The sequence below is a fragment of the Lepisosteus oculatus genome, chromosome 10, assembly GCF_040954835.1.
Source record: "Lepisosteus oculatus isolate fLepOcu1 chromosome 10, fLepOcu1.hap2, whole genome shotgun sequence".
In the NCBI taxonomy this organism is placed as follows: Eukaryota; Metazoa; Chordata; class Actinopteri; order Semionotiformes; family Lepisosteidae; genus Lepisosteus; species Lepisosteus oculatus.
In genome coordinates, this window is record NC_090705.1 from 31,845,234 (window position 1) to 31,869,132 (window position 23,899).

Below are 23,899 nucleotides of genomic sequence, written 5' to 3' on the forward strand. Positions count from 1 at the left end.
TCCTCTCTTTTGTAGCCTTTTTTGTTACCTTGTTTGTTACTCGTATTCTTATATGTTCTCTCCGCATTCATTAAAAGCAAGAAATGAAGTCATTGAATGAATAAGGGTGAATCTCGAGTTGTACAGTCCCATCATTCGGGTAGGTTTTTTGAAAACCCATAGGAGATTAACTAGGCTATTCTGCCTAATCATTGTAATAATATTCGTCATAATCATATGCTCATAGCTGTGCTTTCAGCACAGGGGAAGGTCAAGCATCCTGAACTGTGCAAGGATATTAAATGATGAGGAAAAGGACAACCAGAAAGCAGATCCATTTCCTCGGATATACACGATGCACCAGAAATTACATAGGACATAGACGAGGACAGAACGTGACAATAAGTAGTAAAGCTGAATTTTAAAAAGTTAATTCTAAAAAATGGACTGTGACAGTGTTTATAAATGTGGTATGAAATGTTCTGAACTCATTTCATCTACCCAGCTGTAATGATGTCATCCTTGTGATAATATTTCAATCTTTGCCAGGCCTCACAATGCTTTGAAGTTACTGCACTTTGACCTCTGGAAGGTTTAACCCTGCTTTTCTAAAAATGTATCAAACTCCAAAACCTTGATTCATTTTTAATAGAATCTGAGAACAATATTAGATTTTTTTTTTAGGCAGACAGGAAACAAAAAATAGGCTAAGTATGGAAAATGCAATACAAAAGCTCTGCTGCACAAACACCAGCTGTTGTAGAACTTCACAGATTAACGTTACAGATTTGATAACACTCTATTTGAATGTAGACTTACTGGATGTAGCCAGAGTACCTTGTAGCCATGGTATAATAACATTTTTCCAGAAATATATTTATTCCATAATATAATGGATAAACAGGTATTCATGATGATCCTAATCATAACCCATACTGTAATCCTACCCCTCATCTTTCCTGAGACCAAAGTATCGCCTGCTATATTTTTAGAAAAATGTTCAGAACAGATCCTGACTGTTATGTGGATAGTGAATATGGACCTGAAGACACAAGTGAAAGGAAAGAGCACTAAAATCAGAAGCACTTCATTAGACAAAGGAATTTAAGGGGTCTGGACAAAACTACAACTACTGTGTATTGCTGAAGCACAATACCTGCAATCCTTCTAGAAACAGCTGGATAACATCCTTGGAGAAATAAGGCAGTAGGAAACATAAGAGCAAGATGAGATGAAAGGCCATGTCTCATTAGTAAAGTTTCTTAAACGTTTATGTGAAGGTGGTCTGTGGCTACATCAAACACAACATAACTGTGTGATTCAGCAGCTATGAATTCATTAATTACATCATCTAATGAAATAATTCTTGCCATCTCTTGCTTGATATTGTGGCTCAAATGTTATTAGGGAATCACAGCTCAAAGTGCTAAGAGTTCCAAGACTCAGTATTAAAACACTTATATGGTGTGCTATTTTTAAGATGAAACGTATCCAAGGATCAAAACGCTAAAAGAAATCTACTTCTTGTACCTCTTAATCAGCTTATTCCTCAGCATGCCACAAAGTACACACAGAAGTGGATGTTAAATTCTAGGATTTTGCTTTAATTAAACAATGAAACAAAGCACTCACCCCGTTTAAATCGGAGAGGTGCAAATTAGGATAATGGAAATAGTAACACAGTAAGAAACGAAGAGAACTGCATACTACGACTCCAAATATTTGTGCAGCTCTTTAAATATCATTCCATTCATCTTCATTTAGAGGTCATAAAGAGAATTAATGATTAATAATGTTTACTATATGAAAGAAAAAATAATTTAGTCTATACAACCCGCACATGATTCCTATTTTATAATAATCTTCTAATAATGATTTCTAAATTATCTACTTTCTGTACTTGACACATGGCAAAACAAAAATAAACGGAACATTTAAACTTCATTACAGTTCAAACAGCTAAAAGAAAATCGAGAGTTTTTTTTAACCTTTGTTAAGCAAGTAAAAGAGATACTAGAGATGATTTCCCCATAATACAGTACAATGCGCATTGGACAATTTTATTACTATTTACAGGACTGAAAGATCATGATTTCGGATTTTGGATGGATTTCATTCAGCACAGCCTGGGTTGGTTATGTCACTGGCTCACTCTGATCTGTAGGCTTTCAATGATGACAAATGCATGACAAATGTCAAATGACAAATGACTGGTTGGGTCTGAGATGTTAAAGAGACTCTCTGCCCTTCTACGTCCTCCCCACATAAGTACAGACGTTGTTGCCGTTATATGAGACACAAAATAAAATGTGTTTCCAAAACTGGTTGGGTACAAAAACAATTAGCAGCTACAATTAAGGACAACCATCTATCTTTTAACTGATTTTGCAAATTCATGCTTACAGAGACTATATTTCAAGTGCAACTCTGCTGTTTTAGTCTAGGCAAAGACAATGTGGTAATGACACAGCAAATTAAAAGCCGTACTAAAAAGAAGTAAAAAATAAAAGCACTTGTCTAACAGTCTAACAGTCTAACAGTACAACAGCAAAACACAAATCTCACTGTCCCGGTTGGCTGGTGGCATGAATGGGTCAAGTCTGGTCTGTACAGGATTAATCCAGAAACAGCAGATAGAGATAACATTGCCGTCATTACTTTCTTTCTCTTTTCACAATGCAAGCAGTACTGCGTAGATACTGCATCCAGTCCTGCCCTTTCAGAAAGTCTCTTATTGTTCAGGAAGGTTACAGCAACCTGCAGCGTATTCCAGAAACAACAGGGCACTGGACATGATACTGCAACATCAGAGGGTCTGATTCAATAGAGAAATATGAAGTTTGAGCTATAAAAAATCCAGTTCAGTTGAAGAAAGCACATTTTATTGGCAGGAAAAACAGTCAGAATGGAATATTGGTGGAACATTAATGGGGCCTGGATAATGAGTTGTACAGAATTGTTGGTAAAGAAGGGGCTGATTCTGTTAATGTTGCTTAAGAAGAAATGGCAGGGGCTTACCAGAGAAGAAAGGTACTCGGGGCATTTAAGAGAGGGATCGAGAGTGATCAGGTTCAGACTCATCAAGGAAGAGGAAAAGGGAATAAAAGGAGGTGCTTCCAACAGGAGACATGAGTATCAGAGGGAGGAAAAGAGAGGAAGATTTGAATATCAGCAGCCTAAAAGTATTATAAAAGGCCACGGAAAGGGATGGAGACGTCTCAGGGAACAGGTTTTGAAAGAGACTATGAGGGGACCCAGGACAGAACCATGAGGTACACCAGTCAGAAGGGAGTTAACCAGCCAGCATGTTTTCAAAAAATAGGAGGAATCCAAATCATCCAGCAAAAGATGCATGGGAAGAACACGCAGAACCCCCCAAACCTGCATCACAGTCTAGAGTCAAATGCAGCACTGTGAGCTAGCAGTATTAACCATCACAGCACTTGCACAACCCATCAATGTGCACAGGTTCATGAATCACCGAAGTGTTAAGATCAGAGCCCTTAATAAATTTTACATGCCACTGTTTCATCAGTTTGTCAATGCAACAAAATAAGCATCATAAAATTACTCTATTAAAGCGTAGTGTTCCAGAAATCACAGTTGCAATGATCTATTACCGTCTTGACATTATGACATTACCCCTGATCATGCAAGGTAAAGACTTGATTTTTCACAACTGAAATAACACTATTTTAAAAAACTGTCAATTGATTTATATTTCATTCTGGAATTACTCATGAGATGATATCATTGCATTGTTTTTTATTTAGAAAAGCTTGCAATACTTGCTATTATTCTGTTAATTCTGTCACTATGAGAATGTTTTACAAATAGTACTGGGGCTCCTACAACACAAAAAGCAGACACTGTTTCAATTTTATGACTGAAAAAAGCAGCACATCATCTCTTGAATATGCTCCAGTTCTTCCCGTCAGCAGGAAATGCTTTTAAATCACTAAAGGAAATGTGCTCTAGTTCTCACCCTGGTGAGGTACAGAGTATGCCGTTATTAAACCAGAAACGGGTTGTGGCTTACGATGTCCACAGCTTAACTAGTGAAATGTCTTTCTTCACTGTCTATTAATAAATACCTTATTGGTTATCTAGGTTTCTGAGGAAAAGTTTCCTCAGATAATAAAAATATCCACCACTTCCAGATTTAATTAAACAATCTGTCTCAGATTTAATAATTTACAGTAAAATGCTCTCTCCAGGAACTGAGGCATCAATGCTCTGCTGTATAATGCTGTGCCCTGCAGTATAGCTCAACACTGTGCCACTGACCATGCGCTTGAAACCTAAGACACATCTTAACTGCATGAAACATAATATTCAAATGCCTTCAGTGGAAAAACAAGGACACATTTGGCTAAAGAGAAAAACAATAGTCCACAAAACCTACCTGCAAAGATTTTTTGTTATCTTAAAAGAGCAGTAGTCGTAGTATTTAGTAGTATTACTGAATACAAAGCTAATTGTAAGCTTTGTAGCTTTCAGAACAAATGCTGAAAGCACGACCGACCAAAAAATACATACAGAAGCTAAGGATATCACCCTTTAAAACGCAGCATCTTATCACATCCTCTACAGGTAGATACTTATATGCCAGCACCAAAGAAACCCTCCCCCCACGGAGTCTGCAAACAAGTTTAACCAGACTAAAAAGGAAGAGAAGAGAACGGAACAAAAGCCCATCATTTACATGGGTTCATGCAACGTTCAGAATCAGATCTAAAAAAAAAATGTATCACTGTAACCTTACTAAGACATTATCGTCAAACACTTTAGTAATGGAGTTTTAGACAGTCCGCAAAAGAATCTAGACACTCAAAACCACACCCTACCTCACAGAGGAAGCCAACTTGAAGTCTATGTGCTGCCTAGAAGCAAGTGGGTATGTGGACTAACCAGGATATCCTGTCACAAGCAGCAAAGCTTTGCAGATCCTCTCTCCTTATCTCTTCTGCTGGTGAACCCAAAATCTTTCAAATAATCCTTTTATAGACAAGATATTCCAAGGTGTATGACTCCATATTTTACTCACCTGTCTCTTCCCAGATTACGGGGCTTTAAAAAGCCGTCTTCAGCAGGAGAAAAGTCTCCGTCAGAAGCTCCACAGCACCCTGCTACTTAAAGCAGCATCAGAAAGAGAAGGTTTAACTAAAATAGGAAGTAGGTGAACGTCACACGACAAGGAAACGGGCCTGCCACAGAAACAAAGAGCGGCAAAATTAAAAGAAACGACAAACTAAAAACTGACAGGAAGCCATTTTTTTTTACTTCCCTGTCTGCTTCTCTGAGGATAGGTCAGAAACACAAACTTAAAAATGTAAAAAACACAAAACATGCCAAGTGAGTAAAGCAGGACAACTATTCTCTTTATATATGTCAGATAACCCATAAATGTAATTCAGCTTAAATATAAAGGGATGTACCTTAGCAGACTTATAATATTCCCCAAGCTTCCTCTGTATTAAAAATAAAGAAAATAATACAGACCTACACAGCCCAGTGTTCACCCCATCAAATGAACCTTTACGTAACAGTTTTTGGATTATTTCCACTGAAATCAGTTCAATATTCCAGTGAACTGAAAATAAGCAAATATTTGATTGATAATAAACAGGCAATCCATTAACCTCAGAAAGAACTTAAGTCACCCTGATGTTAAGTATATAACTTCAGTCACCAAATATTCTACACCAGTCCAGCTGTGTTAAAGTGCAGAAAGGAAACATTGAAATTGTGTTCCCCAACACATTAGACAGAATGAAGCATTCAGAGTATCGTCATACTGTAGTTACCTCCCTATTACAAACAATAAAAGGTCTGCATAATTCTCTTTTCATTACATAAGTCTGTTCTTCAACACCCATAAGTCAAACAGGGACAAACAAGACAGCCAAAACCCCCCTAAATCATTCCAGTTTCTCAATCTTTGCACAGGAAGGTTCCCAATTGGCTTAACTAATAAAGACACTCACAGACTGAGTCCTACAATCCAGATGTTGTGATATCAGATCTGGGCTGGCTGTTACTTCTAGATGCCTGCAGGTTAGCAGTGGTGTCAGTGAGATACACTAAAATTCTGCAGTGAGTGCTAATCCTGCAGTCAGGCACTATGTAGCTGCCTGTCAAAAGAGCCCACCTAACCCTTCCTCATGCAGGCGATATGAAACGAATTGGAAATTCCAAAGTAAGGCAAGTATAAAATGAAAAAATATATATTGGGGATTACAATGGAATGAGCTGCCAGATACAGAACACTTTGTCAATTTTTCACAGTCAACTGCTGTGTCAGCAGGAGGTTCCATTGTTGTAGAGTATTCCAAACCCATCACCTAACATGAGGATGGTATCTTTCTACACCGGCTACACATAAACATCCATGACAAAAAGTAACAAAATGGCTTACTACCCGATTCGGGAATATAAAATAACCCCTCCTATCTTCTGCCCAGGATTTCTCTCCACACCAGATTGATACATCTTCTTTTATCCTGTTCTGAAATTCTGTGTGGAGCTGACCATTATTCTTTCACTTTTTCCAGGATCTTTAAATCTATACTCAGTTGAAAGAAAGACAATACTTTCAGTCAACCTGCAAATAAAACCCACAGCATTTCAGCATGCTTCTTCATAATGCCCAAGTCCTCAGCATTCTACTGCAGCATGTTTACCTAAGTGAAACTAGCTCTGCCACTAACAGCATGTAGCAGTTATTTTTAGTACAGTTGAGGGTTAGGGAATTGCAGGAAAAAAAATAAAATAAAACTCTTATTACACATCATGATGCACTGAATCACTGGAGTGACATTTGAATGCTTAGTGCTCCATTAGCTTTCCCATATACATTTTGTAAAAAAATAAAGTACACATTTTTACCACTGCACTAGCCTAGAGCTTAATTCTCACTGAATAAAAGCCAACAATGGCTGGCAAATTGAAATCATTAAAAATTTCCAGAGTTCAGTAGGTCGGACATAAATGACTAAATTTAGCAAGCGTCTTAAGGACAGTAATTACCCGTTATTTCAACCACATTAATCTTTTACTTCATGTTTAGTCAGAGGGATGATCTCTAGCATGAATTCATTTTTGGACACTTTGTAGTTGCTTCCTCATTACAACGTTGTAATTTGGTTTCATGTTCTACATAAACACTCCAAACACACATCATGACTTCTAAAAGGGCCAATGAAAGGCAATTAAGTGAAGATGTGTCAACACAACACAAGCAATGGGAACACACTCCATGTGACATGCTCTATCATTCCACTTCTGCACAGTCAACTCTGTAACATTTGTTCAGAATACAGAACGTTTTTAGAATCCTGATGAAAGGCCCCTTTTGTTATCTGTACATCAAACTACCATCCAGCTAAGTAAGCTCCCTTGAGAATGGATTCTGCCACCGTAGATTAATTCACTGCATGTAGCACCACAGCATAATGCAGAGTATAAAGATTACTACAGGTGTCTCTTACACTGCTCTACAAAGCTGGACTGTCCCTTAAATCAGGGGCTGTCAAATGTTCTAGCTGGGGGAAGGCTTTACTATTATAAAACACAACAAACCCTCAGCATGAACCAAAAAAAAAAGCTAAATTCTTCCAAAAACTGTTTTATTACAAGACACGAAAAGCATGATTGAACATTCAATAACCTGACGCAAGTGTTGTCAAGAGCCCACAGTGCATGAAGATTGTGCATACTAAAACTGAGGTGAAAAGGCTTCCCTTTGCTTCAGGAAACCCCTTTAGACAGTGTCGAAGGCACCCTAGGGGACCCTGACACAAGGCCGATAAACACAGTTTTGAACGGATAGTAACATACACGGAATATACAGCTGTACAAAACAAGGGGACTGCACTTACTAAAACATCGAGATTTAGAAGCTGTTGTGTTAACATAGTAATTTTCTTTCCATAATTAAGACGCTCAAAAAAATGTTTAATCAAAACCATCAATTAGTTCTCAATATTTCCCAATACTTAAAGCAGAACCCACGTGTGACAGACACCACCCTTGAATAAGGTGGATCTAGGGATCTGAGCAAATTACAATTCAGAACAAGAGTCAAAGTGCAGACGTTTTATTGCAGAGATTTCACAGGTCACAGGACAAAAGACCTTAAAGCTGTCTCCCCTAAACCCAACCCATTAACAACATGAGGTTCTGTTTATAATGCACTTTTAACCTCTCACAAATAACCTAATTAAGTGCACCTAATCATAGGCGACACAGGCACCTCTGTAGGCTTTGTTTGGCAGGTTGTCTGACCATACAGTCTATAGTCTAACCTGCAACAGGTCTATATACAGTAGGCTTTGAATTCTGCTTTGCTTATACAGTAGATGGATAGATAATACTTTATTAATCCCGTAGGGAAATTGATGTGTTACAGCAGTCCAGCCCAAGACAAGCTAAAACAGACATCAGAATAGTTATAAAACAAGACAACACAAAAAAATAAAAATAAATAAATACGTAGGTGTGTGCAAAATGTGATGATCATAGTCACAGTAAAAACAATAAAATATGTGCAAAATGTGCATAGGTTTATACAGACTGATTGTCCAAAAAGTACAATGGAGCAAACATGCTGTCCATAGACGAGCAAATGAAGGGCTAACAGCCCTAGCCTAGGGCAGCGTTATACACCCTGACAGCAGCCGGGAGGAAAGACCTGCGGAAACGTTCCCTTGAACACTGTAGCTGGAGCAGTCTGTTGCTAAAAGTGCCCCGCTGCCCAGTAACAGTCCCATGAAGCGGATGAGTTCATGATGGCTGTGAGCTTGGTCAGCATTCTCCTCTCAGCCACCACCTCCATGGGGTCAAGGCTCATCCCCAACACAGTACGCAGTACACAGTACACCTTCACTGTAACAGACTTCTTTTCAACAGACTAAACTCTACTCTGGTAAAGGGCAGTTTTGTCCACAAAAGGAACATCTGTGACGCTGAATTGCGATCTGCAGCCAACAGAATGGCCAAACATCCAAAATTGAATTTCAAATGGAATAACGGATGGCTTTGGCGATTTTGCAAACATCAAGGAATAATGAATAAAAGAACATATGGTGAAGCTTTGAGTGCACCCACTGAAGTAATAGGTCTGTTCGGTAAGAAGCTGAAGAAATTAATCCAAGATGAAGGTATCATGAAGAGGCATGATAGTGTAGTGGTTAACAGTGGTGCCTTGCAGACCTGAGGCTCTGGGTCCAATTCAGACCTGGGGTGGAGTTTGAATGCTCTTTTCTCAGGGTGCTCCGGTTTTATCTCACAGTCCAGCTGATAGGTTATTTGGCTTCTGGGAAAATTGGCCATGGTCTGAGTGTGGGTGTTTGCGTCTGTTTGCGTCCCATCCACGGTGTATCCTGCCTTGCGCCCATTGCTTGCCAGGTTAGTCTCCAGCTCCTCCAGCACCTTGTACCTTGTACTGGATACAGCAATTAGAAAATGGGTGGATGTAGGCATCATATTATCACAACCGTACAATGCCAATGAGACTGGGCTCTTATGCTGTTTGGTCCTGGAAAATAGTAAGTATACAAGAACTAGACATCAATGGCAAGCTGTAAAATCAGCAATGGAAAGGATCTCAGCACTACTGTGTGCAAATGCTGACGGCTTATACAGACATCTGTAGTTGTTGGAATGTCATGGAGACCAAGGGTCCTCAAGGATATAATGAATGATCTTACAGTAGTCTAATACGTGGTTTTTTGATGACAGGTTTTTTTTCACATATAAAAGTGTTTTTTTAGCTTAAAATATCTCATGGGTAATTTAACAGACAGATGGTAAAAGCAGACTCTCCCTTTCCCTATTAGTCTGATAAAGTGAGGGTACACTCTACTGTAATACAATAAAGTATATTTCTATGAACAGTACAGTAATATATTAATACACACTGCCATTATGTATTTACATAGCCAGGAAGCATATACTGTACATAGTGGATGTATTTTTCTCATATAAGAGTGTTTTGGGACTGAAAAAATGTTAACAAACATTTGACAATAACACATCCCTGCCCCCTTATTAGTCTGTTAAACTGAGGGTGTACTGTATAAGAATTTAGCAGCAGTGAGCAAGCGTTTCCCCATTAGCAATGCCTATATAACTGGTATATGTGTCTTACATGGAACACTTTTCACAATGCTAAAAGTTGACAATTTAAATTGACTCCTAATTCCTAAACAGCAATCTGGGGCTGGTAACTTAGACTTTATATACATGAAGCAGAAACAAAAGTCTATTCAGACAGTTCTGCTTTCGAATATTGTGAAACAGCACAGGATAATTAATGTACATTCCCATAATTCATAGCAACTACATACTGTACCCACAGCACATCACAACACTGAAAGGTAATGTACATCCTTCCTACCAGTTCTTGAAGAAACAAAAGGTCAAGATCAATTATTTTGGAAAAAGGATTTTTACTGCAATACTTTAAGCCCTCAAACCTGATCACTAAGGCAATTGGTCATGATGTGACATTTTTGCCATTTCTGCCTATGTCACATACTGAAGTAACCATCCAACAGCAAAAAAAAAAAAGGTTTTCATAAGTGTGAAATATATGACAAAGTGTGGATACTGAAGATGTCCATTACTTGAACAATTTAATATTCATCAGAAAATACACTTTGGAAAGTCTGGATCAAATTTACACGTGAAAAAAATCTACATATCCATGAGTGCACAAAGAAGGCTGTGTGTCTGAACCTCTGGCTTTAACAGCTGAAAACAAAACTTTTTATGAATAAGCCACCCTGAAAACGAGCAGGTGACCCTTGATGTCTACAAGCAAAAAGATGGCCTTTTTTAAGCTACATTATTCCGCTCAAATAGATGTACCTTTTTAATGACCTGCTCAGGCAGCCCTGGAGACTGGTCTATTTCTGTTTTCAGCGTAATGTCTGCTTATAAAAAGCTCAAGTCTGTCATCTCATAGGAGGTGCTTGGGGGGGAGGGTAGCATACAAACTGCTGAAATTGTGCAACAACAAATAGTAGACCTAATTTAACAGTAATACTCTGCCAAAGCCAGACTTTCACAAGACAGAGACATTTATTTGAGCAGCTGAACAAGAGTGTCTGGTAATTAAACCTTAACACACAATTGTGTTTAAAAAATCATTATTTTGTAGTGCGCCTATGTGATTATATCTGACGACGGCCACATACTAAGAAAAGTATAACATTTTTAAAGTATAAGCTTCAACCTAATGACCACTTTTGCCAGACAGATAAGAATATTAAGAATGTTGTGTCCTTGACACATTACAATATGACCTATATAGAATGTGACCACGAAAGGGTAAAACTTTATCCTCTGACAATGGCTTTGCTGTCAATGTGCCCTGAATCCTTAGCAACCAGAAATTCCTTCTTTATAGGAAATCTGTTAGCATACACTTTTAGGCCTACAATGTTTTCTTCATAAATAATTGTTTGACATTTCGCTTTTGTAAGTTTCTAAACACTGTCATTATTTCTACCACAAATATTTTAGGATTTTTCATTTCAAGAGCGCACAAAAACCACCAGTACTGATCTGGGTGTTATTTTGTTTTCCAGCCATGCAGCACCCAACTACGTGTAAAAATGAAACGAAAACACTCCACTCACTTCAATATCAAAATAATACACAACAACACAGCCATACCCCCATTTTCTAATTGCTTTTATCCAATACAGGGCCACTGCAGAGTTGGAGAGCATTCGGATAAACAACGGGTACGAAGGTACAACCTAGACGGGATGCCAGTCCATCACAGGGCACACACAGACACAAACGCACAAACTCAGTCCAGGGCCAATGTTCCCAAAGCCAGTTAACCTACCAGTATGTCTTTGAACTGTGGAAGGAAACCCACACAAACATGAGGAGAATATACAAATTGCTACAATCAGTCCTACTGTGACGGCGTGGGGTATGTGCAGATGTAGTGGCCATTCCTTCCTGCCTGTGCTGCACCAATAGCGAAGGAGAAATGATATTAGGAGCACCTGTCGGTAGAGAGAAGGCACACAGCAGCAGGTGCTAGTTGACAATCTGGCACCATGTTTCTCCTGAACCACCATCCAGTGTTTCCCATTGGAGTCCTCCTTGCCTTTTCCCTGTTCCTGTTTCCCTGCCTGCCTGGACATTTCCAGTTGTTTCTCCACTTCCTGACGTGCCATGACTCCAGCTGGGGCCCATCTATTGCTGTGCTTTCTAGAACAGATCCAGTTTGAACAGTGTGGCAATGAGACTGGGGTTCTGCTCTGGATCCAGTCCTCTGTGGGCTCAGGCTGGTTCAGGGTGCCCTTTCAGTAAACCTACTCAACACAATTCCTGACCCCGGTAGTTCTCCCCTTCCTCAACCTCGGGACATCGCTCTCGTTCTGGTTCCCAGAAGACGGACTGTTCGGCCTGGTCCAGGGTGTGCCTTCTGTAACCCATCCTGGCAGCACGCGCTTGGCTTGGTCTCTGGAGAAACATACGCCCTCCTCAGCCCAGTTCCTGTCGCGTTCCCTGTAGACCACCCTGACGACATGCGTCGCGTCCAGCCTGGACAGCCCAGCCTCCAGGTGCAGAGAGACCAGCCCTGTCCCGTCCCCAGTTCTCAATCTCGTGTCCATCCCTTTGAAGCCAAGTCCATTCTGGAGCATGGTAGCCACTCTGCCTGGATGGTGACGCCCTTGCTCTTGGGTCTATGATACCCACTTTCCTGCCTGCACTGTCCTGGTGGGGCAGTGCAACACAAACTCCACACAGGTAACACCTCAGGAACTGAACCCAGTGCCCCAACACTGCAAGACTGCAACACTAACCATTGTGCCTCCCTCATTTTTAATTTCAAGAGCACAGAAACCCAACAGTATTGACATGGGCATTACTTTGTTTTCCAGCCATCTGGGTTTGCGTTCGCAGAAGAAACCACTTCACTCACTTAAATACCTGAAACGGCACACCACAAAACAATTTATGTAAATTCTTTGAACACGACTGCTTCCCATGATTCCGTCGATTTCTTTCCGAAATCTATGGTCACGCACGCTTCCCTACCTAAGCAGAATCTTCTTCATCCAAAAGGAAGTGGAAGGACTTGCTTCCTTAAATCCTGGAAATGCATACGTGAAACAATGCAGAAGAGAGCAGCTCTGAGCAAAGCTATTGCCACCGAGTGAGTGAGTGAGTACACTGTTACTTTGTCATAAATATAAATTTCAATATGAAAAACTATAACCAACCTGATTTTGAGGCCTGACAATTCTAACTTACTATTTCAAATTAGGTTAAACCTAATTGTCTGGAATTCACAAAAGTCTGGCAAAATGGTAATAACCCCTGTACAACATTTTGTGAATCAACAAAAGCATCCTCTGTAAGGGTTGATTCACTAATGAGAAAGTGGCTAAATCACTGCAATTCACAGTGCTGATTAACTGGCCTCTTTGCTTGAAAAGTTCCATTTCTCACTTCTGCATTTAGAAGCAGGAACAGTTCCCTTTTGCCTGTCCCAAACGTTTTAAAAGATATAAAAGCGCTTTTATATCAGCGTCACAAAAAAGGAAAAAAGGCAACAAATAAGAACTGAATCTGTTTAAGTCAACATCCACTTGGAGAAGGGTGTGAACATGTAATGTTATTTTGTAAGAGGCTAATCCACTTTGAAAGCTTGGCTCCAGCACTGCACAGCAGTACCTGCAATGAAGCAGAGCATCAGGCCTACATTTAAGAACTGCTGCAGTGTGCATTTAGGTCTCCCAAGAACATAATTTATCTCCAGATTAATGTATTTATCTTTATTATTTCTCAGAGAATAAATCAAAATGAGACCAAAAACTTAAATCTAGCCCAGAAAGGAAATATTACAAAGTACAGCACTATGAACCGATTAAGCCTTTCCTGCAAACTTGAGATTCCCCTAAACCTAAGGTCTGCATCACAACTCCTGTAGACTGTTTAATAACAAAACAAAAGCTTCTAACATCTACACGGGAGACACAATCAATTCAACAGTTGTTCGCAATAAAATAAAGTAGAACTTACACATGATAATGTAATCTGATAACTTAATGGTGCACTTGCCTCATTACATTAAAAACCAAACATGTTTTAATTAAACTAATCTTTGTTTCCCCTGGGGCAAGCACGATTCTTAAACATAAGACTTCAGACTTTAATGGCTGATTAGTTCAATAGCTAATTACGCATGATATAGACATAGCAGTTGACAGGACCATTTTATTTACGATCATGTACATTTAATATTGTGGTTGCCCAACAACAGATATCACGGGCATACCTAAGCCAGAGAATTTTTCACTGTTGAATTCAAACTATTTGCAACTGCAGTCAAGACACACAACCATGCCGAAATGCAATGGTCATAAAAGAGCAGAACTGCTGTTCTTAAAATACATTCGGATCAGCGTTGCATAACATTGTGCATTATAACAGTTCAAAACTGTCTGCACCAGGAGAGATTTAAAATGAGCTTTGTAACCTTTGATGGTATATCAGTGCTCTACTATCACATTTGTCCTTTAAATGACAAATCATTTCATTGTTTACTGTACATACAACTTAAGGAGTCACTGAAACACCCTGACAAATTATGCCTCATTCAAAATTTATAACAAGCTTTAAAAAAAAATTAAAAACCATTAGGCACATATCTGAAATTGTGGATATAACTGCATTTAAATCATGCAAAAACTGACATATTTTGAAGCTCGCACAAGGCCGAGCTCTTTTCCGCAGTCCTCCAGGGGCTCTCGGATCAGATGTCATGGATTTGCATAACATAAGATTCAGCTACAGATGTTAGGAGTCAGCAAAATGGCTACTCAATGCTCAAGGTATGTGAAACAGAGTGACCTTTTAAGCTGCCCCACTAATCCTGTTATTGGCGAAGCAGCAAATCATAAGTGTGCAGTTCTGCACCATGACCATAACCAAGAAAAACTGTAGTTTGAGGCAGTGTTTATTTATTGTCCACAGGAACACTATTCTCTTTGTCCTTCTAAACTGGGCACTGTGAACACTGCGAGTTTATGAGCATTTTCATGGTCACGAGCCTGGTACAGCCTGCCTTTCCTTCCATTCTCTTTCAAAAGTCTTGAAAAGTTCAACACAGTGAAGCCTGCAGCATTTTAGTTCCACGGGTTAAGGTATTACTTGTGGGCAGCAGATGTTTATAAGTCACATTACCATGACGCAAGGAACCTGGAACAGAGGCACTAAATTCAAGCACCACAACGTCAACAGTGGCTCCTTGAACTACATCCTTAAGCCCCAGCTGTGGCCCATACTTCACACTCCTGCCCTCAGCCCTCAGCACGCTGGGCACATTCCAAAACCCAGCACTGCTGCTTCGTTTACATCCCCAACAGGTCTCACCACTGAGTCACGGGACTAATGGGTTTCGTTTGCAAGGATAGCTCAGGGAAGCATATTCAGAATATTGTTTCACAACCCTTCAGCATTTCTGGCAAAGCGTGTTAAAATAACTTGGACTCTGGCTTATTATATAATCGGGTTGTTGTTTTATTTAACCAAGTGGTGCCCCCTACTTTGCTACCCTTGTGTAAAAACAAAACAAACCACGTGGATTACAATAACTGCCCTTATTTTGTTTCATAATGGAAAAAAAACATATCATTTACCATACTTTTTAATTAAATCAAAGGGCAGATATCCCCTGCTTCTCCTTTATGAAATGAAAACTCTTTTAGAAGCACTGATGAGACCTGTAGAGGACAGGGCAGGCACAAGTCTCTCTCTCATATCATTTAAAACAACTAAGCTTTCTGACAGTTTAGCAATTCTGTTAAACTTTTAGAGTGCAAAAAATGCACTGATAATGAATGATACTCAAATTCAAATGAAAATGAAACTACATGGTACTGTTTGTCTTGAAAAAACTAAAAAATGAATCTTATGACAGTCAGTATAGCTCTATTTTGTCAGTATAAGCCAAAACACCCACTTAGTGCTGATGACCCAGGTTATTGTGATTCTAAAATGAGGGTCACCACAATGATGTCACTGTCACCGCGGTTCACAGATCATGTACAGGGATCAATGAAAACAAAGCTAGAGAACCAGGAACTGATATTTCTACATAAAAGAAAGGAGTAAGAAGTAAATTAACTCTGAAAGTTTACCTGACACCACTCAAGGTATTTCCCTTTTTATGAATACAGTTGTGCTTTCTGAGGACAAAAAAAAAGAACTATTGTACTTGTTCCCTTCACTTGCAAAAAAAAAAGTGTAGTTCATCCAGCTATGAAAATGTTAGCTTGACCTTGTCACTGCCAGACAAGCTGAAAAGCTTTCCATTTCTTGAAGGTTAAAATAACATCAACAACAAAAAGAAAACATTGTCAGTTCTCTTCCGTTACAATGTAAACCATGATGACATAAAGAATCTTGTCACTGTTTGCAGATTTGGCATTATACGGTCCAAATTCTGTAACAAAGTGTGCAGCAGGCAGTCATGTTGTGAGGATATTGCCAACTGAGAACTACAAGACAGCTCAACTGGATGGAATTCCTTCTTTCTGTGTATGGAAGAAAACTTTTTTTGTCCGAGCGATTTTAACAACAGCTCATGTTAAGTCTATGTCTATTTAACTGCAATATTGAACAGAGGATGCCATTCAATAAACTCAGTACAACAGAATCAGAGGTGACTCCAAATACTGCGACACGTATTGTTCTAATTAAAAATGCTTTAACAATACAGAAACATTTAAGGCACAAGGAACACAAGTATACAACTACTCTATGGTTTGGTTTGAAGATTACAGTTTCAAACACAATCTGGGTCAATCTGTATTGAGCAGCATCGTTAAGACAGTGAATTGGTTTAATCGCATTTTGGTGATAGGCTAGCTACAACAAACTCTATCGTTGCTTGTCTGAGAATGACGGACAGCTAAAGAGCTCAGGCAATAAAAAAAACCTACACTGACTCAGTACATTTGGTACCTTGCAAAAGTATTCAGACCCCTGTACAATTTTCACATGTTGTTGCTTTAAAGCTTACTGTCACACAACACTTTCAAGAATTTAATATTTTCCATATACAACAGTGACTCCACATGTTCAAAGTGACAAATAAAAAGTAAACATGATTGCTTGTGCATATTTGTCTGTGTCTGCTTGTGCTTGTGTCCTGAGATAGATTGGCATCTCAGCCAGGCTGTGCCCTGCCCGTGCACCTGTTGTTCGTCGGGACAGGTTCCTGCTTCCCTGAGACCCTGAACTGGATGAAGCAGTTAGAAGATGAAAGGATACTTAGAGTTCTTTCATGATGAAAGAAGAAAGACCACACCTTACTCATCATTATGCACAGATTTAGTTCAGAATCTGAAAGTTTGAGTAGCACCATATAATTCAACAAATGTAATGTGAAGAGTGACAATGAAAATTCCAAATTTAGGGTGATGAAAACAAACCTTCATCTTCATCTTTTAAGATAAGATAAGATCACTTTATTATCCATACACAATTTCGTGCATTAGGAATTTGTCTTTTCGCATACCCCAGCTTGCTCTCCATGAGACACACATGCAGACAGGGAGAGAGAAGCTTGGGGTCAGAGCACGGGATCAGCCATTTATGTGGCACCCCAGGAGCAGCTGGGGTTAAGGGCCTTGCTCAGGGGCCCAGTGGAGTAGGATTCCTCTGCCGGCAACGGGATTTGAACCGGCAACCTTCCAGCCACAAGCGTAGATCCTTAGCCACAGTGCCACTGCTCCGCCATCTTTAGACCTCTTGTGAGGACCAGAATAGACGGCACACATTTATACCCACCTGTCTTCCTTTGTAATAACCATTTATTGCATTGTATGGTGGTATTTGGATTTCCCACTGCATTTTAATTGTCATTTCATCTGTGTTCTACTGTGTTATTTGATCGCACTGTCATGTCCTTCATCTTATCATCCCCCATCTTGTGAGGGGCTACAGACTCTGGCCCAACCCAGGCTGCAACACAGTCTTGCCCTGTCCATCAGGGGGAGTCAGAGTGAGAATTTAGAGTTTATTCCATGAGCATGAATGTCAGGAAAGACATTCTCTAAGCAGCGTCTCTCAGTGTAGAAGAATACCTGCAGGACGGGCCAGAGTTTGGCTTTCATCATTTCCTTAATAAATAATTTAAATACCTTTTTGAACATCTTTCTAATAAAACCTAATGACCTCCCCGTAGCAACCACTTCTATGTTCCCAGTCAGTTATTTTCTCTCTTGAACACACCCAGTGAGACAGCTCATCAGTCTGGTTACTGAAAACATTCATTTGCACTTGTAGTGCTTTGGTTGAATATCTCCCAGCAGATCTTACAGCATGTACTGTTCTCTACAATTGCTCAGGACCTGTGAAAGAACGTTATACTTGTCTGGCTGAGAGAATTCAATCAGGCAGGTAAGAGCTTAGGCAAAGCAAATACCAGAACAGAAGCTGTGTACCACACAATCTACACATTCTGTTTCTATGAAGTAGATTCACCCATCCATCCATTTTTTCTGGGCCGGGGGGAAGCTCGAGCCCATCCTGACAAGCAAAAGGCGCAAGACAAAATACACCCTGGATGGGACACCAGTCCATCGCAGGACAGGCACAAAGACACAAACACAGATAGGCACACACTCACACGAGGGACAGTTTGTCCCTGAAGCCAATGAACCTACCAGTATGGACTGTGGGAGGAAACCCACTCAAATACAGAGAGAACATAGAAACTCCAAGCAGATAGTACCCTTGAAATTGAACCACTGGGCCTCTGCACTGTGAGGTAGCAATGGTTACAAATGCACCACCACACCTTTCTCATCATTATGCACAAATTTAGTGCAGAATCTGAAAGTCTGAGTAGCACTGTATGAATTCAACAAATGTTATGTCAAGAGTGACAAAGAACGTTCCAAATTTAGGGTGATGAAAACAAATCTTCATCTTAATCTTTTAAGATCAGATAAGATCACTTTATTAGCCATACAGAATTTCTTTAAGATAATGCCCACCATAGTAGATTTATTCAATCCCTTAAGAGACTTCACAGGAAAGTGTGCCTCTCAAAGTCTGCATAAAAAACACCAATAAAAAACAGCACTAGATACTGAAGTGCAAAAGAACATTCGCCTCAAATGCATCCTTTACTTTGTTCCATCTGCAAGCGTATCTCCTTTCAGGTCATATGTAAGTCAAAACTGTCGTTCAGTTAACTTCTGGCGATTAAATCAATAACATACTGTAACTAATTTGAAATTGTCCACATTAAAAATCATTAGTTCTGTAACTGTTATTAGAAAAAACAACCACAAGGACTTCAATGATTTTCATTCCAAACAAAAACGCTAAAAAGGACAACATCCTTGAGGTTTTGTTTCAAAGTCAAGAGTACCACTGCATCTCTGGAAGCAGTACAGAATGTTCAGCCGCAGGTGACAAGAACAATGGCAGTAAACCAAAATGGCTACCAAGACGTCAGGGTGTAATGATACTCTACGAAATCTCTTTCAGAATTCATATTACTTTCACGAAAAGGAGGTGTTGGAAGTTTTACGTTAATGTATTCCAAATCTAATGATTAATAACAGAAAAAAAGATTCACACCATCAAAAGAAAATTATGCATTGCCCTCACCGACGAATTCATTTTCCCTCATGTGAATTGTATAATTTTGAGAGCATCACCACCCTGCCAGAGATTTTCAGGTGTGCTTCTATAGACTCTGAAAAGGGTTTTTTTAAGCATCTCTGGATTTCCAGCATATTCAATTATGAACATCACATTCACACGTAGCTGAAAGGCTTCATTAAATGCTAAGGTACCTAAACCTTTATTGCCGCATCTAGCTGTCCAAATGGCAAAAGAGAGCCAAGAAGTTATAAATAAGAAAAAAGAGTACAGAATTTAGTTTATAATTTAGACAACGTTAAGAACATATAAGTATCTTGTAATATTGATTTCACATGCACAAATGACTCAGCTACTACAGCATGTAACTCTACGTGTACAACTAAATGTAGTGCCTAGGAGATGAACACCATCCAAAAGAACTTCATTTTTTAGTATTCCATAGAAATATTAATCATTTTGCAATAGTAAGCATCACAAGGCTTCGATATTGTACTCAAAGAGAAGCCATCTTTGACCTCATGATGGGGTAATTGAAGTGAAAAAACCCCATAAAAGTTTACTTTTAATCTTTCAACCACTTCAGAGGAGGCATGACAACTCTGTAACGCTTATGAAATGCCTCTCAGCTCCCACACTGTCAGCCTCACATCTGTGCACAGTGTGAAGCAAAAGCAGCTTCAAGCCTGATATTTGGCAAAGCTTAATAATCAAAGTGATACTCATCTAATCAGAGGCAAAGCTCACTATCAGATCTCATTTTCAACTGCAATTAAGAAAAACATTTTCAAGCCTGGAACAAACAAACACTGCGAATGAGAACAAACCAGGGACAGGAAAAGATGAGAAATTTGTTTTTCAACCTGGGTCACTGCTTGGCCTAGTTATAAGCCCTAGCATATCGTTCACAATGTTCCAAATCTCCCAAAACATTTTTAGAATGCGTGACATAAATGTAAAAGGGCTCTTGCATTATGTGTATACAACAGCTTATTTCAAAGTTTTCGTAGGTATGCTTTGAAATTGTACTCGAGTTTTCGTTCCACATTATGCCTTTTAAATGCGTAGTGCGATGCTACAGTAGGTGCCCCACAGACGTATGAAGTTGGGCCAAAGGGTTTTCTTCTATGTGCATCTTCAAGAAAAATGGTCTTTTATTTCCCCCGGACAGAAGATTCTGGGGACTTCTTGATTTTTGAGCACTGAAAATAAGAAGTCCAACTGCCTTCACACTCAATACTCCTCTTCCTTCGACTACTACAACTCCCACGCCCTTCTCTGAGGAAGGCCAGTGTGGTCGCCATGGCTCCTGGCCACACCAGTTTCACAATGGGAGAAGCTCTGAAATGAATGGGCTGTCACTGCCTAGTTACTTATTACTGTCTGGGCAGGGAACGATCCTGTCTCCCTCTCTTTAATACAATACGCTGGAACCTCAAAATGGAGCAGCATCAAATTACACGTCTGAGGACAATTACAATTTTATACTAAGGGTATCATTAAACAGATATTAAAAACACTCAAGAATGGTACACTGAAAGGCCTTTTGGATTCTAAAAATACATTTAGAATTTTTTAGGTATGTACAATGGTTTGAGGTTTCATTCCTTCACAAAGCATTTACAACTTGAACGAGACTGGGGTGTAAAATGTTGCTTTCTATGGAATAAACACATTGGACCATACATCATGGAACATGCAAAGATATGGGTTTATTGCTGTTTTAAGCACACGCAGGTAAGCGAAACAACACGCAATGAGCAAGTCATTTTGACGTTGGGAAATGCTACTACTATAAAGGGGTACGTAAATATAATAAAGACTTTATATATTGTAATCCAATACTGTCCAGTTTACTTTCTACAGTACTGCCAGACAGAAAGCATCCTCAAGTTATCCAACACTTTAGTAGGATGGATAGAAAGTAATGTGCAAACTGAAAAGCACATATTAAAGTCTAACGCAAACTAGATGAATGAAACCACCTCTTTATTTATTTTAATTTCCTAGCTCATGTTTGAAGAAAGAAGCCTTTAATTAAGGCAAGGCTTGATGCCTATAATCACGTTAATGTTCACCGGTACTAAAACACTGTAATTCCACCAGCGATTACGAGTCCGATTAAAAACATTCTTTACAAATCCGTGGCATTTTAGTAACATATTTGTTTGAAGCATTCGTGTGCAAGTATTATAATACAATACAATGTGAACTTTTGTGCTGTACGTTTGCCTCTACAATACGCGTTTTGAACGTGACGTACTTCTTTTTTCACTCATTCATTTAATAAAAATAAACACAAAAGTCAGCTGGCTAATTCTAAAACGCATTCATACTTCAGTAATAATTCTTTATGAAGGTATTTGTTAAATAACACGGTCTCTTATTGAGGCTCAGTCACGCCAAACCAACCCATTGCGCCCGATACACGCGAAAAGTCACATTTCTGTCCCGGCAGTAAACTGTCCTATTTGGTGATTACTTCAACTCAATCTCCGCCAAATCACCTAAGTGCTCATCCTGGAAACTCTAAGCAAGTACTTAGGAGTTGACTCAAATCGAGTAACTAAAGATAAAATTGCTCGTAATGCAATATGTCTGCATAGTTTAAAAGGGTATCGGCAAGGCACACTGTCCTGAACAAATGTTGTGCGTGGACTATATAAGAGGAATAATTCTGCCAGGTACACAAGTGAAATAATCCATCTTTGCGGCACGCTGTGCGCGCATTTCGCTGCGGTCCGCTATAAAAGAAATAATTACTGTACTCTGATACACACTAACAAGTACAGTTTCGAAACAAACATTTTTATGTAAATCACATACCGCAACCCCCCTCCCAACAGAATGAAAACATCAACTGTGAAAGGGCATGTGCGTGCGCTTCGTCCCGCAAATGGCTGGCACTTTTGTGAATGAGTAACATTTACGGCCACTAACCTGTTTAAACAAGCCGACGGCTTCACGATTGTAGAGATGATGTCCGGAGTTTATATCGCTCGCCCTCTCCTCGGCTTCTGCAGCTTCTGCTGATGTTTTCACTTCCTCTTTCCTCCTCCTCTGGCTGGTTAGAGTCCTCCGAGTAACGACGTGAGGGACATTGACCAATTACATTGCAACGAGCGCTGACAATTGAATAATCTAGTGTCCCTTCTTGTAATGTGGTCCAGTTACATTGCAATTTTGCCAGTACTGCGAACTTTGTCGTCCGTACTGCTGCCACTTTAAAGAGCGTCGCGATGAATTAAATCCCTTTGAAGTCGTATCTTAATGCCATCGTTTTGGTGCATTTGTATTCTGATACCAGACTGGTGCCAAACGAAGCGTGTCTGTCCAAAACTTTAAAACGTGTTCAGATTCAGAAGACCGCATAATACCCCCCCCCTCCGCCGATTGATTTCAGTTTTTGCAGGTATTGTATTTCTTGGTTTTAAATTGCAGCCTCTTAACATTATTCATTTGTCATTGCGGCTCCTCAGCTTGGCCATTCATTTTAACTGCGCTGTTTCCCAACATGCCTAGAAGGGTTCGAGGCGAAATGTTTTTTTTAATGTATTATATCCAACTTCAGTGTTACCCAAATACAATTATCTTGCGATACAATACCTTGGACGTCTTTGTTTATACCACGGAAAGAGGCGTGTTTTTCCGTTTATTTATCTGATGAAGTTCCTCCCACAGATAAATTCTGGTTCTCCTTTGGGGAAATATGTGTGACTGGCACCAAGCTCATTGTCGATTTTCTAAAAGCAGTAAGACTTTTATTCCGGCAAGTTTTAAAATTGGTGTGATTAAAAGATTAGTGAATGTAAAGATAATAGTACAGTTAAAATGGGTCGGCAAAAAATCGTTTTATTCGTTGTCTTTATAGAGTCGATCGCAAAAGCCACTGAGGAAGACTGATATTGAAGACACTAAGAGGAACAGCCCATTGACCGTCTAGTGTTACACAAACCAAAAGGAAGGATTTAGGAGTATTTGGGCTTCATCGGCTGCTGCGAAACCTCTCCTTCACATTTTCGACGGCGATAAACGCTTTTAATATTTTATTTAAAAAAAACGAATGAGTGTAAAAACAATACTTATCAACGCCCTCCCACCCTCCCGATATCCCATTTCTCTTTAACATTACAACATGTTAATGTATGACCAAAGGTTTGATGACAATGCACAAAAGTGTATGAACGTTTTGAAACGTGATATATAATTTAATTTAGCAAGAACTGAAATACATATTAACAAGTTCACAAATATAAGACTTGAA

The 23,899-nt window shown here is 39.4% G+C and overlaps 1 protein-coding gene across 6 annotated transcripts in view; it reads right to left on the reverse strand.

Moving 5' to 3' along the window:
* elmo1 (engulfment and cell motility 1 (ced-12 homolog, C. elegans)) overlaps window positions 1-23,165 on the reverse strand; it is a 153,884-nt gene extending 130,719 nt beyond the window's left edge. For 2 of the 6 annotated variants that reach the window (XM_015357490.2, XM_015357487.2), the window contains exon 1: window positions 22,576-23,165. The gene's annotated coding sequence lies outside the window, so the exon portion shown is untranslated. Of the gene's footprint in view, window positions 1-4,826; window positions 4,848-5,026; window positions 5,138-22,575 lie in introns of those variants that run through there. The other 4 variants (XM_006635778.3, XM_006635777.3, XM_015357488.2 and 1 more) reach the window with 4 other exon arrangements.
* Window positions 23,166-23,899: the final 734 nt, after the last annotated feature.